Raw genomic sequence first — 14,554 nt, 5'->3', positions numbered from 1 at the left:
CACAGTAATTGCCCAGCAGAAAACACGGGTGCAGATGTTAGGGAGCGCCGGGGCAAAAGCACTAAATGAGATTCTTGTTTTCCAAACAGAGCCCGAGATTTAATTACAGCCTTTCCAAGTGCTTATTAAAAACCCTTATTTTTTTTCCTTATTGTTTTCCTGCACGGCGCATATTGAATCAGCCGCTGCTGTTGTCTTGTTTTTGGAGCGTTCATAAAAAGAACCGATGTGGAAAATTGCAAACACAGATTGTACCCAAACAATATCTTCTCCCCTTGCTTTTCTTTCTGGTCTTTCTTCCTGCTGAATAACAACATCAGAGATTGTATGCAGCGCACATCCGGGCTCTTTCCCAACAGCCAAAGGGGGTTTTGTTGACATGCAGGGCCCACGGCTCCACCTGCCTGAGAGGTGGGTGTGGAGGCCATGGCAGGTGCTTTGCTCTGAGACCTGGGGAGCAGGGCCACATTCTGGGGCAGGGGAGCTGACACGAGTTCCAGGGGCTGGGAAACTCTGCACTGAAATGCACAGCCCACTCTGGGTGCTGGAGGGGCTGGTATCCTGAAAGACATGTGGGTGCTTCTTTTTAGGCTCTAAAACTTCCCATCAGAAAAGAAGGTTGGTCTCTGGCCACCTCCTCAAGGGGAACATCTTGATAACCACCTTGCTCCCGGGGACCAGGGCAGGGTCACAGCCGGGCATGGTGCCATGAGGTGCTCAAACTTGAGATTGTCCACTTGCTTCTGAATGCTGCTGCCTCTTGAAAAGGGATTCTGTTTTCCAGGTCTTTCTTGGAAAGTTATAGAGAGCAAAGGCCAAAGGATGCCCCAAAGGACAAGGCTAGACTCCGCCTGTGTCCCCAGGCCCTGTTCCCGCCCCTGCCTGCTCACTTGCTGCCGCTGCTGAGGCCAGTTTTTGAAGGAAAGGCGTCTCCTCACTCCATAGCAGCTCCCCTCCCTACTGCTCTGCCAGCAGGAAGGAGGGGGGAGTTTCTCATAAAATGCAGTTCCTTCTTTCTGTTCCCTGCTCCTCATTATCTACCATCAGCCCCCCAGCCCCCCAGCCTCCACTCTGCTCGTTATCCCGAGTTGCCTTGTCAGGGGTCCAGGGGAACCCGGGGGAAATGGAGCTGGCTCCCCCAGTACCTGCTGAACCCCGACGCTGCCACATTGTGCCTGGGTCCTTCCCAGGTGGGAGGGGGCACCCGTGCTCAGGTAATGGGCTCAAGGACCCAACCACATGCCTCTCAGAACTCTTTTTTTTTTTAACTTATTTTTATTTTTTTTAACTTTTATTTATTTATTTATACATGCACTGGGCACAGTGAGAAGAGCGGGAGGGTGAGAGAATTCACCAGAGCCAGAGCGGGGAGCAGAGCAGGCAGAAGGACCGAAGTACACTGCTGAGGGGAGCAGCAGGCGGCAGGAGAGGTCTGCGCGCCATGTGGGACCCTCCTCCGGTGGCCGGGGAGCAGCCGGGGATCGAACCAGCGCCGCAGAGGCCGCGGGCAGCTTCGCAACCCAGCGCTCAACTGCTGCGCCACCGGGGAGGCCCAAGAACTCTTGATTTCCTCTTGATGTTCCTCCCGAACTTCTCTGTTCTCCAAATGCTATTTTCCAAACTTACATGAGGATGAGCAAAGGCAACTGGCAGTTTCCTTCATGAACTCCATGCCCCCCAGAGTGTGAATATCAGAAATGGAACTCAAAGCACAGCTAAACCCATCACATGGGCACGCAGGGCACGTCACCCTCTGGGACTGTGGGTCCCACACAGAAGCCTGAGTGGAAGGTGGCAAGACCAGGGACAACTTTCAAAAGCCAGTATTTCTGCTCTAACTCCCCAGGGTTAATTATCCTGGCTGAATCATGGAACCAGGGAGCAAAAGACTATGCCAGATGCTCAGGTTGACCCTCAATTTCCACTTGACCCTCTATCTCCTGAGTTTGCAAAGCTAAACATAACACTTCCAGGCCTTCTTGCTGCTCAGCTCAGGTTCTGCCGATTAGATGCATCCTGGAGAGTAGAGCCCCAAGCGATGCCCTGGGTGGGCAGAGCATAGGTCCCGCCCGGAATCCAGGGTCCCAGTCACAGGCCCATCTTCAAGGGTTTAGGGAGCTGTGGTGGTGACAGTAGAGGTAACCAGAAGCTCCCTGATGGTGACCATAGCTTCATTCTTCTGGCTCCTTCTAGGATTTTGTAAAGACCTAATTCACTGTATGAAATCCCTTTCTGCTTATAGTAATACCTAGAGTGGCTTCTGTTTCCTGCCTTAAATCCTGGCTGATCCTGGGTCTCTAGAGGTCCTTATATCTATTCTGCAGATGAAGCTCAGGGAAGTGAAGTGACTTCCCTAAGGTCCCATGGCAAGTTAAAAACAGAACCAGGATCAGACTCAAACTTCCTCATCCTAACCCAGAGCTCGTTCCAGCGGCGGATGGATAGGAAAGTAGTTGTCTGCTAAAACTTCCTTTCCTTTTCCCCCCAAGCCCCGTCCTCCCAGCCCCACCTTAGCAAATGGTCTGCACGCCAGTGTATGTGTGTGCACAGCCCTAGGTGTGCCCCGGCACCCGCTAACTCGGTCGGTACATGCCAACATAGGCAGTTGTCCTTGGCGCCACTTAAAGTCCAAGGGGTTCAGCAGCAACCCGGGTGCGGCTCTATTAACGTTCTTTCAGGGAACAAGCTTTCATTTCATGGACAATTCAGAATCTCCATTCAGAGGAAATTGATGTTTTGCCAGGCATTTTCCCACTTGAGAGCTGGTCAGAGCTCACCTGGTAAGAGCCGATAGAGACAATGTAACTCAGCAGCTTGGAACAACAAATAAAAAAAGCCGAACTGATGAGAAAAGTCTTTGAAGGTAATGCAGCTAAAAACCTGCATCTCCTTGGGGAAGCTGTTAACAGTTTTTCACCTGAGGCCCAGGTGAGCTGAAGACAGAAAGACACAGGTCTCACATGGGTCCCCCAGTAGCTCTGGAGTTAGATTTATTGACTGGGCTCCACTTGGACTTCAGGAAGATGTGCCCAGTCACAGGTTTGGGCAGAGCTTCCCTCCTAAAGTGGAAAATGATGTCCACCCTACGGGAGATGACAATGGCCATTGAAACAGCAAACCGTGGAAGGAGCTGTGCAGGAAGGAACATGGAAAAGATCCTGCTGGGGGCGGTGTCTTTGAAGTTCTGAGGGGGCCACTGTTGTTCTTTCTCTTGTGCAGATTTCCTTTTCTGAATCTAAAATGTGCTGCATGGTAAGATTCTCCCTGGCCTGCTTCGAGAAGATTCCAGGGCTCTCCAAGCCCCTAGGGCTAGGGCAGTTATTTCTCAACCCAAACAGTGCCTTGTTGCCTCATAAGGTGTTGGCTTCTGTCTAAGGAATTTGGACTGAGCAGAGAAATAATGTGACCGGAGCTAAGTAGAAAGAAATCACTTGGGTTCTTATGTTGGGAAAACAGCTGTGGAAGAAGGTGGGAAGCTGTAGGCAATGACTGTGCCCATGACTTGGACAAGGGTGAGTGGATGGACAGGTGGGAGGTGTTCAGAATCTGGATAATTTTGAAGGGAGACCTGTAGGTTGGAATTGGGGAATGAGAAGACAATAGTATTTGTCCTAACTGATGGAAAGATGGACTTGCCATTTTTTGCCATGAGGAAATTGCAGGAGGAGCTGTTGGAAGAGATGTGGAGGTCAAGTGTGGAAGGCACTGTGAGAACACATGAAGTCAGCAAGGGAGCAAGCACAGAGAGAGACAACAGAACTGAGGCTTCAAAGGCTAGAGACCCAGAAGGTGAGGAGGAACACATGAAGTCAGCAAGGGAGCAAGCACAGAGAGAGACAACAGAACTGAGGCTTCAAAGGCTAGAGACCCAGAAGGTGAGGAGGAACCAATAAGCATCTGAAAAGGAGCAGCCAGGGAAGTAAGAGGCATCCAGAGGCCAGTGAAGTGTTCCAACAAGGAGGTGGCAGTCAGCGGAGCCAAATGCTGCTGATGGGTCCAGATGAGAAAGAGGTTCAGGCCAGGAACTTAGCTCATGCCTGCACGGGCCATGGCGGTCTTGGGTGAGTGCTCTTAATGCCCCGGGAACTTTTCCTTCATTTGTCTAATGTGGTCACATAATATCTATCACATTGGCTGCCTGTTATGTGTGATGTTGAAACTAGAAAAAAATTTCTAGTGCCTGGCACATGGATGGCAACAAATGATCACTAGAGGTAGCAATAGATGTTCAGCCCAGTGCCGGCTCGTCTATCCTCTGGTAGCCAAAAAAAGGAAAATGAGAGATGGGTTCCTGTGTTAGGGAACACTTTGAGGGTTCCCTATCAGATGATATTTCTCTGAATCTGAAACATTACTTGGATTCTTCTCACCAGGATGTCAGCAAAGCACTGGGGGAGGAGTGGGGGTAGGGGGACCTGATGACCAGTGATGACACAAGAGGAAGACAATCCCAGAAATACCCTGGAAACTCAAAAGCACTAGGACTCTTGGAGCAGAACAGGGTGGTGAAGAAGATTGAAAGGAGATGTGGAGGGAAGAGATACTTTCCTGGACTCTCCCCTTGAAGTTTTCTGCTGCAGAATAAGCTCCTGACACAGAAGACCTCACTGAGCCAATGTGACCCCATGTGTCACAATGCCATGATGGTGGGCAGCACTGGGTGCCCCACTCTGTAAACTCCCAGCCCCTGGTGTCCAATGACAGTAGCTCATCTGCCTGTGACCTGCCAGCCACCTGTACTTTGACACTTTTAGCATAGTCCTTGCCCTTCAGATCACAGATCAGAGGCCACCATGTGTTTCCCACACACCTGGCAGGCACCATGCCCATTCTGCCCAGTGTCCCTATACTTCTGGTTTTCTATGGTTACCATAACCCCTCCCCAACATTCCCACCTAGTCAGACCTGCCTTCATCCAGAATGACCTGGCCGCCCGTCCAGCCTGATAAGCAAATATGGTCAGGGATATAAGAACATCTCACTTTTCCTCGGCTCTGTGTTGGGGTGGGTGGGCGCGCAGTCAGCTCTCCTTTGATCACAGCATTTTTGCCTCTATCACCGCCAATGTGCCAGGCCAAACCCAACCAACTGTGTGCTGGGTTGCCATGGCAACTCATTTTGCAATCACACAGGCCTTGACCCTGGAGCTAAGGAGCTAGGGTCTATGCTTTTAAATCTTGTGGGCCTATGACAGAAATGGCAGATGAGAGAGCACAGATGGAGGGGAGCTTGCCCTCTCCAGGATTACTTTATCTACAATAAAAAAATCAGCATATGCAATAATGAAATAAGAAATAAGACGCTTCTTGGATCTGCCTGCATTTCTCTAGTCCTGTCTTCCACCAGCCCCATCCAGGTCACCAATTTCTCTCTTCTGGACTAGGCTAGAACCAGAAAACATGTGGGTGCAGCCTCCTAACTGACCCCTCCTAACTCCAGAAATGGTTCTTACAATCCATTCTCCATCCACAGTAAAGAGCTGTTTTTAAATGGGAAACAGTATAATGGCCCCTGCTGGACACTCGCCAGGAACCACCTACTGACTTCCATATAAACTGCCCTCCTGGCACCAGCCACTTCATGACCAAGCACTGGGACCTCTCTAGCCTTAGCTATCCCTTTATCCCTTGCCCCTCAACCCTGCCCTGCTTTCTACCATCCAGTCCTGATCTTCCTATAATTCCCCAAATGTACCTTTCTGTGTCCTCTGAGCCTTTGTGTATGCTGTTCCCTTAAAACCAAGGAAACCCATGTGGATGATTCAGTTGGTGAGTTGGGAAGACCCCCAGAGAAAGATCTCATGTTCTTCCACCCTTTCTCAATTATCCAAAATAGAAAGTACAACTATTCTACTACTCCAACAGGAAGAAAAATGATTCCTTTTTGACACAGCAACAAGTCCAGCCAATGGAAATGGCGCAGCTCAACCAATGAGAATCCATCATCTCCTGAACTCTCCTCCAATGAACTTCATTTCTGATGAGGTCCGTGTCATGCCATCCATTCTCTCTGCTTGCCAGATGAGATGCTGCCTGAGTCATGAATTATTTAATAAAGCCAATTAGATCTTCAAATTTACTCAGTTAATTTTTTTTTAAACACTGACATCCCTCACCACTAAACCGGGTGCCTCTGCATTTCTCCATGATTTGTCCTTCCCTCTTTCTCAGATTTATCACCTGTAGTAGCTGGTCTACTACCTACCTGACTATACACTCTGTTTCTCTGTTTACTTCTGTACCTTGAACTATGGGGAGAACAATAATGTAAGAAAAATAAACACTTCTTTACCTCTAACACTAATTCTTCTGCAGGACAAAGCAGGCAAGGAACTCAGTGTATGAATGAATGAATGAAAGAATGTTATGAAGGTGGGAGGGGAACCTCTGTATGTGTGTCTGCTTCAATTATAGAGAGTTAATGTAACTTTGCCGTATGACACCTCTCCAGTTGTCTCAGCTTGCAAGATCACAGCTAAGGCCTCAAATCTGAAAATAATAGGCATGAAGTACTCCCTACATTCTTTTTCTTTTTAAGATTTTATTTTTATACAAGAGTTGGGGTACAGGCCAGAGGGGCAGGAGGGTGAGAGGATTCACCAGAGACAGAGTGGGGAGCAGAACAGGCAGACTGATGAAATACACTGCTGAGGGGAGCAGCGGGGGCAACAGGAGGAGTCTGCCACACCATGTGGGAGTCTCCCTGGCTGGCGGGGAATTAAACCCTTGTTACAAAGGCTGCAGAGAGCTTCACAGCGCTGGGCTCAATCTGCTGTACCACCAGGGGGGGGCCACTCCCTGCATTCTTACAGAAGCTACCAGAAATTTATGAGTAGGCCCTATTTCAACTACTATCACACCCCCATACCAAAACCCAGTTTATATAAGAAAAAAAAAAAAGAGATAAGGCAAGATATTTTTTAAAATAAAATTTCAGGTCCATGGGAAGGGGTGCTAACAAAATTGATGGTAGACATTGGAAGTATCCACAGGAAGATGCCACTGACTTATTCACCCCCAGCAGGAGGAGGGGCTTGGGTCTGCCCCTCATTGGACCGCGCTTATCCCACTCCCAACCTGGTCCTCCAGGACACCGACAGCCTGGAGCATGCTCCTCAGCACCACTGAGTAAGAAGTACCAACAGGAGCTCTGTAACCCAGTCACAAACAACCCTCAGCTGGGCGGGAGAATGGGGAGCAAGCCTGGAGTCAGGGAGACCAATTAATCAAAGGCTGTGTTTTTCTGGTCCTATTTGCATTAATGTCGTCCAGGGAGAGTGACAGACAGGACCAGAGGAGAAACAGGCAGATGTGAGAAACATCACGTTTTTTATTTGCTTACACACCCAGCACCTCTGCAGCAACATGACTACATGACTCCGAGGGGACATGCGAGTTGAACACTGCGCTAGACCAGGCTGCCTTTAAATTCCTCAGAGAGGCCTGAAAGCCAGGTCTGCCTGAGATGTCACTAGGATAGGGAGGAGAGAGCCAACCTGCTCTCTTAAGAGCCCTCTCAGTTCAGACAGCTCCATGGGCCAGGTCCAGCAGGAGAGAAGGCAAACTGTGCAGCATTCAGGCCTGGAGAAATGAGTGTTGGGGAATATAGCCATGGACGTTCTTCCCAAGCTCTGGAGATGAGTTTCTAAGGCTCCTGTGAAGCTGCGTGGGCCTCCCTCCACTTCCTCTCTCTGCCCCATGGCTCCCCCCTCATGTTATCTCAGTTATAAAATAGTAAGCGTCTAAATGAAGGCTTGGCATTAAGTTCAGCGCTGCAAAGGCTGAATCTATAGCAATGCTACTTCCAAACAAACAGGGTAGACAGAACCGGTGCGACATCTGATTGGGTAATTTTCTTAGGTTACTCATTCAAATGCGAGCCCAGGCACCCTGAAGGCCCAGCATGCACTCAGATTCCAAAGCAGTCTGACCCCACGCGAGAGCATGGCACACCCAGCTCTACTTTGGACCAGAACACAGCTTGGAATCTTGGAATCCTATTTCTACCCGAGAATCCTTCACAACCAACCCTGATCCAATAGGCAAATTCCCTCTGGGTTCTCAAAATGATCTGGTTTTCTCTCTCCCTCTTCCCTCATAAGCTACTTTGTTCTAAATATTTATGGCGTCATGACTCATTAACATTCCTCTGAGGACATCTTTAATAAATATGCTAAAGGGGAGAAGCCACTGCTTGAATATTGAATATTAAATTTATAAGACATATAATCCTCCTAATTAAGTTTAATTTTGTCATGTGCATTAGATTAAGAGAAAGAGCGTGGAAGGAGAGCGGTCGCTGCCAACAAGCCCAGGGACCTGGCTACAGAGTTCAAACGCTTTTAAATCCCAGCAGTTCTGTCTTCTGTGTCTTGGGACATACAGCCGGCAGCATTTGCAGGGTCAAAGCCTGGTCTGGTTCAGAAAGGGTTTCTTCTGTGCTATGCCCGGACGCCACACACAGGCCAGACGCCAAGGCTTCACATCCAACCAGAGCAGTGGAGGCTCCAGCATCCCAGGGAGCCTTGCAATCCTGGAGTCAAGCGTGTGGTCTCCAGCCCCCGGCCCAGCCTCCCTACCCTGAGTCAGCTCCAGGACATTCCTTCTCCATGCTTCCTTCCCACAGGTGTCCCAGGGTGCCAATTGAGTTTCTGTAGTTCTACTTTGCAGCAATTCACGACAGAATTTGCCCAAGGCATTTTCACTATTAAGACCTGCCTTTTGCAGCATGTTTAATATGCCCTAAAGCGCTATGGGCCTCCCTGGTGGCCTAGGGGTTAAGTCTCAGTGCTATCACCACAACAGCCTGAGTTGGAGCTGACCGACATGGTGCTGCAGATCTCTCCTGTCTCGCCTGCTCCTCCCCTTAGCAGTGTATTTCAGTACATCCACCTGCTCTGCTCCCCACTCTGTCTCTGGTGAATCCTCTCACCACCACACACACACTCTTATCCTATACCCCATCTTATACACAAAAATAAAATCTTTTTTTTAAAGATTTATTTATTTATGCATACAAGAGCTAGGGTACAGGCCAGAGATGCAGGGGGTGAGAGGATTCACCAGAGACAGTGTGGGGTACAGAACAGGCAGACTTACTGAAATACACTGCTGAGGGGAGTAGCAGTCGAGACAGGAGAGGTCTGCCTTGCCACGTGGGTTGCTCCCTGGCCAGCTGGGGATCGAACTCGTGCTGCAGAGGCTGCAGATTACTTTGTAGTGCAGTGCTTAACCCCTTGTGCCACCAGGGAGGCCCCCAAAATAAAATCTTTTTAAAAAATCCCCTAAAACTCTCACCTGCCTCCTGGTGCAGTCTACACCACCTGCTCTTCTGCCTAGAAAGAGCCATGCCCTGTGCCATCCTTTATTCACTCACCCACAATTGCTGGGCCCCCTGCATGCCCAGAAGTGCACCCCATTCCACGAGCAATAGGCCCTGCCTCTGGGAGCAGCTGTCCAGTGGCTTCCTCCAGAGTCCAGAACAAGGATGACATGTTACACCAGGACCGGGGGCTGCAGGGCAACTTGCATGATCCTGGGCTGGGGAGGGAGCCCCAGAGAGGGGCAGATCCATTGATAAAGGTTCCAAAGACAGGGTTGTGGGAAGAACAGCTGGTGTCTGCTTGGAAGTTCTCACTGGGTGGACACAGCGAGGTTCTCAGTGCAGGCTGGAGCCCTCTGACAGGATGAAAGATCGTCTGACCCTTACCCTGGGATTCTTATTGCCCAGAGAACAAAGCAAGACCTGAAGGAGCAAGTGTCGTAATCAGCATTGCACAGGGCCCGCCTCCCCCTTGGGAGCAGCCAGGACAAGAGGACGTCTGGGAGTACTCGCGAAGGTCCCCCACCCGCTGTCCCTGTCTTCCCCACACGCTGAGGGGTCTTCACGCATGTGTGGATGAAAGGTTGTTCACTCGTTCAAGCTCCCACCCCACCCCACCCAATAGCTGCCCTGTGGTCACACACCAGCAGCAGCCTCTGCCCAGAGGAGAAACACACTCAGGACCTGGAAGGAAAACTGGCATCTCAGATACATGGTGCAAGGTCTAGAATGTTCTGTGCTCTGTGGGGAGGATCATGGCAGGAGGAGAGCCAGAGAGAAGTCTGGACCCTGGTTGTCTGGCTTCAGGGGTGGCGCTGATGGGGACTGTGTTGCTGATGGAATTAGGAGCAGGGATCGGGGAGCTGAGTGGAGTGTATGTGGTGGGAAGGACCTGGGGAGACAGAGGGGAGAGAGGCTTTTCAAACAGCATGAAGGGAGAGAACTTTCACAGATGGGACACAGCCAGCTCCCTCGGTGGGGACAAGGGTAGGTCATGTCCCACGCTCCCAGTGCCAGAGTCCAGTGTGGGGCGGAATTGAGGTGCAGACTTCTTGCAACTTCAAGTGTTCAGGTCACTGCTGCTGAGGCACCCTGAGTTTGTCAAGAAAGGCCCTCCTCCCTGTGCCTTCATGTGACATTGCGGGTCTGGGGCCCACTTTTCTGGTCACGGATGCAAAGTGGCCAGCTGCCCAAGCCCGCCTTCTCCGGGACTGCAGAGTAAATAAACAGCCTCTGGCCCTTTGTGCAAAGGAGAAAAGCAGAAAAGTGCTCTGAATTCCAAATGGAAAAACTGATCAAAGACGGGAGGTTCTGTGAGACAGGGCAGAGGGGGCTTCCTCTGCTCCCTGGAACCTGGGGTACAGGAGGTCCTCAGGTTCAAAGTCAGGTTGGGGATGCTGCTGCTGCTGTGCTAATAACCCAGGGGACAGAGACTGGTGCTTAGGGGTGCTGAGTGCAGGGTGTTCTCAGGGTGGATAAGGGCACAAAGTTGATAAACTACAAAGAAAATTTAGACTTTGCTAGCAGCAGAGCAATGAGGCTCTGGCCTGGGGTCAGGCTGCTTTGAGCAGCAGGTGCTAAGGCTCCCCTGGGCAAGACTTCAGCATGATGTTGCCCCCGCACCCCCTCTGCCCACCCAGGAGCAAACTGGGTAAAAAGTGGAATCAACCCTGTGAGCCTCCCTTTATAAATATGCATGGAAAAAAACTCAGAAGGAAGCATACCCAAGTATTCACAGTGGTTCTCGCTAGGTCAGAGAATTGTGGGTGATTTTATGTGGCTACCCCGTCCGCCCTCCCCGTTTATTACTTTATTATTCTTGAGAGTCTATATGCTCTAAGTCCTTAAGCCTGCAAGCTCTGCGTGCATTTTAAATGGCCTGTCTGAAAGCATGTTGTCAATAACCTCCTACGACAGAGTCAGGAACAGACAGAGCAGGCTGCAACCCGCAGGAAGCGGCTCCAGACAGACCCTCAGGAGACAGAGGCTGCTGGTTGGACACAGGGTCAGCTGTCAATACCCTGGAGCCGTGCCCAGCGCTCTTCACCTGGAAGACTGCAGGTGCAAATCACACCAAGAAAGGAAGTCTTTGCGGAGAAGCCAGGCAGCCAAGAAAGCAAAACATTGATCTTAAGAAATTCCCTTGAAACAGCCGACTTACTCCTAGGCTGGGAATCTGATGGGGAGGGTAGAGAATTAAAGGGACAGTAGCAAAGAGTGGGGTGCACCTGGGCCTGCTGGGGACACAACAGTAAGCTCCAGAAAAGGTGAGCAGACTGGGGTTGAGGAGATCTGAGGCCAAGCTGAGCCTTTCTCCAGTTCCCTGAGGTGTTCTTAGGAGCTGGGCTGCGCAGGAAGCTGATGAGGACGCCCGAGCCCCTCCGGCTCTTCCTCTGGCATCTGCAGCCTTTATGTTGGCTGATGTTCTGGGGAATTGGATTTTAGACTCCTGGGCAGGAAAGGACAGGATAACAGGATTAACAGTGCTTCCTGCGTCTTCCACACACAGAGTCACAGCAGGAAGGGGCGCTCCTGAAGGAGTCCCCGTCCCCAAGGGCCACTCCACAGGGGACTTGTGAGCCTTGTCTTCGCACACTGGGCTCTGGACTGCCCCTGCAGGGGTCCTGGCTCCACTCAGCAGTCCCTCCCTGCCATCCAGCTCCCCAACCATAAGGTCTTGGAGTTGTTAGGTTAGGAGAGTGGGGTCCTTGGGTTTACTCTGGAAAGGTTTCAGCAGAGCTCCCCTTTCACCAGCTCTGGCGAGTTCCCAGGTGAGTTTTTCCATGCAAAAGGGCAGGTTTATTATAAAAGGGAGAGGAGAATAAAGGTCACTTGCATAGACTAAAACAAGCAGAAAGGGCTGCCCCAAAAGGGACAGGTTTGCTGCAAAAGGCCTGCGTGGTTGCAGGCAGGCGGCCTTGAGGGGAGCTGCCTCTGCTGAGGGAGGTCAGTGAGAAGAAGCCCTAGCATGGACAGGTCATGGGCAGGCAGGAAGGCTGCTGCCCTGTGGAGGGACAGAGAGTTGGGGAAAAGGAGCACCTGCATAGGCACAGGTGGGCAGAGGGACTGCTGCCCCGTGCCAGCGCAGACTGGACCGATATAGACTTCTTCCCTTTGGGAGGGGCTCACCCTTCCTGGAGTAGTTTGTTGCTGATTTTGAATAACTATGTAGAATTTGAAATTTGAAAGGCCATTTCTACAATGGCCTTCAATTTCCACATCTTTACTTTCCGGTCTGAGCTCCTGACACCCCCTACAGCACTCTGATACCTGCTTGGTCCTTGTGCTTTGTGATCTAGGCCTTGGTGCCTAAGGATCTGAGTTCTGAGAGCTGGGCTAATTGCTATGTTAATCCCTTCCACCCCCACCTCTTGGCATTCTGATCAGAAAGCTCGCTTTCTGGGGCCTCCCCGGTGGTGCAGCAGTTGAGAAGCTGCCCGGGGCCTCTGGGGTGCCGGTTTGATCCCCGGCTGCTCCCCGGCCACCAGGCGAGAGTCCCACATGGCGCGCAGACCTCTCCTGCCACCCGCTGCTCCCCTCAGCAGTGTACTTCGGTCCTTCTGCCTGCTCTGCTCCCCGCTCTGGCTCTGGTGAATTCTCTCACCCTCCCATGCTTCTGACTGTACCCAGTGCATGTATAAACAAAAACAAACAAACAAATAAATAAATAAATAAAACATGCCTCTATTAAAAAAAGAAAAAAAAAAAAGCCAGCTTTCTGATCTTGTGGCGCCTCCTCTCCAGTTTTTCGATCCTTATCCTCCATCACAAGAAGCAGCTTCAATGTCCAGTGATGTAGAGATGGTGGGAAGGGACACCAGATTTCTCCTCAGCACCCACATTGACCTGTGACCATAGGCTGACTTTGCTTGAGCCAGTGGTACCCAAGTAAGAAAGGTGGTCAACACCCCCCCACCCCCACCCCCAGAGGTCACAAGTGGTATAAAGCTCTGAATTCATTCATCCTACAAATCTGTGCTGAGTAGCTAATGCTGGGCCACAGACAGAAAATTCCCTGCCCTTTTAAGCTCATGTTCTAGTGGGAGACCGAGGGAAAAAAAAAATAAAACCAAGTACAGGTATGAACAAAATCTTATCTACCCAACTTCTTGTGGTTAGAGTGTCCCCAAGATCAGTCCCTGGACCTCTTGTTACAAGGCAGAATACTCCATGATCCCCAAACTTGTGTGCTCTAGATAGGTTTGCCATCTACTACATAGATTACCCCTCATCCTCCCTGGTGACGCAGGTGTTAATAGTCTCAGCACTATGAAGCGATAGGCAGCCACTGCAGCATGAGTTTGATCCCCAACCAGGGAGCTACCCACATGGCACTGCAGACCTCTCCTGTCTTGCCCGCTGCTCCTCTCAGCTGTATCTTTCAGTAGATCTACCTTTTCTGCTCCCCACTGAAAGGATCAGAGCAGTAAAGAAAAGGAGAGCCAGGCCAAATTTCTCACAGGCCGGAAAACTTTATTGTGCCCTCGGGTGAGTTTCAAGGACCCAAGGTGGGGGTCAGTGAAGTTGCACCCATTGCCAGGGGGAGGCAGGCTTTTATAGGGTGAGGAGAGGTCAGGTGGAAACTGGGTTCACACAGCGGGAAAAGGTTTGTAGGACCTGAAAAGATTTGGAGGGTGGGAAAAGATTTGTAGGGCGGGAAGAGGTTTATTGTCTGATTTTTTTCTAGGTGGGCTTCCGCATTCCTGCCCGCCCTGGTGGGCTTCCTGCCCCTGGTGGGCTTTTGCATTCCAGCCCCCTGCATCAATCTTTCACCTACTCTGTCTCTGGTGAATCCTTTTACACACACACCCCCACCGCTGGTCTATACCCCTGCTCCTGTATGCACAAATAAATAAGAATAAATCTTTTTTAAAAAAACATACTCTAGTGTATAAGACTTTTGATGGAAAGGAACTTTAATATAATTAGTGTGCAACAAAGAGAAGGGAAAGAATAAATAAAATAGTTTCCACATGAAACACCCAAAGTGACCCACCCCCTCGTGGGTAAATGCCCAGCCAAACAGGGTTACCCAAAGCAAGACTGCGGAGGCCCAAAAGTCTGCCACGGGTCTAAAGCACCTTCTGGCGGGGACCCATAAGACAGGGCCAGAAGGGGCCGGGCAAGTCTGGGGGGAAAAGAGCAAAATCAAAATCAAGATAGAAGCTGCCATGGTCAGCCTCCCCACGGGTCTCTCACCCACGTCTGTTTCAGGGTCTCCTTCCAGCCCCGC

This window comes from Talpa europaea (genome assembly GCF_964194135.1).
Source record: "Talpa europaea genome assembly, chromosome: 3".
Classification (NCBI taxonomy): Eukaryota; Metazoa; Chordata; class Mammalia; order Eulipotyphla; family Talpidae; genus Talpa; species Talpa europaea.
The sequence above is the reverse complement of the archived record's forward strand: the minus strand, read 5'-3'. Positions refer to the sequence as shown.